Genomic DNA, 3,185 nt, shown 5'->3' on the forward strand with positions numbered 1-3,185 from the left:
CAAATTCTGAAACTGCCCAGAGAATAGCTCTGCATACATGTTAGGAACTGTCCAAGTGGAGAGCAGGTGACAAAATCTCCTACATTTTGAGATATTGTTTCCCTTAAGATCACATGGCCCCGAGTTAATTTTCAAGTAGCAGCAGCCTTTGGGATATGGCCCACAGCAACACTACCCATTGATGTGAGCCATCATATTTTCACCTGCCATTTCTGGTCCTGTCTTTATGGGCAGGAGCCAGATACAGGCCCCCAGATGGTGTCTAGCACTCCCAGTCTGACCAGTGACTTTGCAGGAGAGACAGACACTCAGACCTTGTGTCTCCTGCCCCATTTAGAGACCAGCAGTCTGCCTTTGATGACTTGTTGTCCTCAGACTTCCTTCTAAAGGGCAGGAGAAAGAGATCCCTGACAAAGAAGCTGCAAGAGAGGGGGACAGCAATGCACGGAGTACATCACTTGCCTTGATAAAAGCAGAAGAGGCAGAGCAACAGCTTCTCACTTGGCTGTAGATCCCTGCTACGAGAACTGCTTTACCTCTTTATTTTAGAACTCTACTTCTTTATATTAGATGTAGTAATGTGATACATTAGATGACCAATAGTAAATAAATTGTACTGAAGAGGACTTCCTGGCCTGAGGGATACTTTACAGTTTAATTTTTACTGGAAGAGCAATTACCACATTATCAGTCTTGCCATTAAAATAATACATACACAGTAAGGATTAATTATGTTGTAAAAAAGCCATGGAAATCAACAGCTAGCACCACCATATGAAATATAACAATTTCAATCCAATTTTGTTTAAAAAAAAATCAGACATGCAATTTTCAACAAAGATTAGATATTCACAGAATCTCACAGAATATGAGGAGTTGGAAGGATCCACAAGGATCATTGAGTCCAACCCTTTGCCCTGCACAGGATCATCCCCAAAAGTCACACCATGTGCCTGAGAGTATTGTCCAAACACTTCTTGAACTCTGCCAGGCTTGGTGCTGTGACCACTTTCCTGGGGAGTCTCTTCTAGCACCCAGCCACCCTCTGGATGAAGACCTTTTTTCTAATATCCAACCTAAACCTCCGCTGACATGAATTCAGGCCATTGCCTTGGGTCCTGTCACTGGTCACCACAGAGAAATGATCAGTGCTTGCCCCTCTTCTTCCCCTCAGGAGGAAGTTGTAACTGCAATGAGGTCTCCCCTCAGTCTCCTCTTCTCCAGGCTGAATAGACTAAGTGACTTCAGCTACTCTTCACACATCTTCCCCTTAAGGCCCTTTACCATCTTTGTTGCCCTCCGTCAGACACTCTCTAATAGCTTAATATAATTCTTATATTGCAGTGCCCAAACTGCACACATTATTCAAGGTGAGGCCACCCCAGAGCAGAGCAGGACAATCACCTACTTTGCCTGTTTCCCCCCCAGGACACGGTTGGCCCTCCTGGCTGCCAGGGCGCTGCTGACTCATGTTCAGCTTGCTGTCAATGAAGACCCTTTCAAAGGCATTGCTTTCCAGCATCTCATTCCCCAGTCTGTACCTCCATCCCAGGTTACCCCATACCAGTTGCAGAATCTGGCACTTATTGTGCTATAATACCTCTTACTGTGTGGGTGACCATGCACTGGGACAGATTGCCCTCAGAGGTTGTGGAGTCTTCCTCATTGGAGATATTGAAGAACTGTCTGAATGCAATCCTGTGCAATGTGCTCTAGGATGACCCTAACTGAGCAGGGAGGTTGGACCAGATGACCCACTGGTCCTGTCCAACCTTATCGATTCTGTGATTCTGAACTGGGGTCCACTAACACTACAGCACTGTGGCTGAGCTCTTTAAGAGTGAAAGGCCTAATCCATGCAGCTTTTCCTACAGGAGCTGGATACTTGACTCCCCAATAAATTACAAAGTGAAACTAAAGCTTCCTTCTACCTGCTCTGCTGTCATGTTCATGAAAGCCTCCTGGGAATCTGAGAAGAAATATGTTCACACAATTTTATTTTTTCCTTTTCATGTTTACACAATTTTGTTATTCCTGCTCAAATTAATGCAGTGTATTAGGTCTGTTTTTTACAGAAGTATGTGTTAACGTAGATTGCTGGGAGAATGTTGTGTCAGTCTTTGTGGACAGCTCAGAGAGTAATTGTTGGCCTCCTAGGTGCTGAGACCCATTTTTTGCTATTCTCTCCATCTTCTTAGGATTCCTTTTTAGGGTTTGTGCTGGTGACATCAGCAACATTGTGTTGCATGCTGTGATCTGGCCTTCTGTCTCCTTGCTTGCATGAAAGTTTTCAGCTGGAGTGAACTGATTGCCAGCCACTGGATACAAAGCAGTCACCGAACTCACACATAACCACACACTTCTTTGAGTGAAAGAACTGCTCTGAAAGTGAGTCTTCACTTGTGCACTGGAGCCTACTGAAGCCTGAAGGATGGCTAGCTATAAATGGGGGATGCAGCACGGCCTGTGGATTAACAGTGTATTAATTAAATAATGATTATAGATGCAGTAATCTTATTTATGTATAACAATACATACCCTTCTGGAAGGCCCTTTCATGTTTTGGAGTAGCTGTTATTTTTGCCAGATGTATATGTATAGAGTAGCAATTGAATGAGACGGGTGAATTTTGGGGTTATTCACAATTTTACTTCTTGAGGGAAAAAGTCTTAGTGGCCTAGTATCCCAGTTTGTCTGGTACGAGTGACTGCTTTCGTTTGCAAGCTACCTTGACATCCAACAGTTTCTCTCTTGCAATTGTTAAACACGATAAATGTTCCTTCCCCTTCCCAATGCTTCAAATCCAACAAGCACAATGTAGAAAAGAGCTTAAGTCTTTCCTAATGAGAAGCAGGGAGGAATCATGCTGGCAAGTCAACTCCTTGGGAACAAGCTGTTCTCTGCACTCAGATGTTTCATAGACCAGAGTTTTGCTTCCCTATCTCCCACAGAAAAGCCTTAACCAGGCTGAGCTTTCTGCTCTGAAATGAGGAGCAGACAGAAACCATAACCACTTCAAAACCTAGCACAGAGGTTGTACCTATATGGGGACTGTGAAAATATCCAGGCTGTGCACCACTGGTTTGTCTTCCAATGAGAAATCAATGCAGTTACTTGAGAGCACAACAGCTGTCTCTTAAAAAAACAAACCAACAAAACCAACAATAAAAACCAACCAAACAAAA

At 43.8% G+C, this 3,185-nt stretch overlaps 1 long non-coding RNA gene across 1 annotated transcript in view; it reads left to right on the forward strand.

The window, feature by feature from the left end:
• Positions 1-2,079: 2,079 nt before the first annotated feature.
• The window catches only part of LOC114066241, an 8,101-nt gene continuing 6,995 nt past the window's right edge, over positions 2,080-3,185 (forward strand). The window contains exon 1 of the long non-coding RNA XR_003573149.1: positions 2,080-2,138. This is a non-coding gene — a long non-coding RNA (uncharacterized LOC114066241). The remainder of the gene's footprint in view (positions 2,139-3,185) is intronic.

Source organism: Empidonax traillii, unplaced genomic scaffold (genome assembly GCF_003031625.1).
Source record: "Empidonax traillii isolate 1590-97213 ecotype Southwest subspecies unplaced genomic scaffold, ASM303162v1 scaffold748:size532870, whole genome shotgun sequence".
Taxonomy (NCBI): Eukaryota; Metazoa; Chordata; class Aves; order Passeriformes; family Tyrannidae; genus Empidonax; species Empidonax traillii.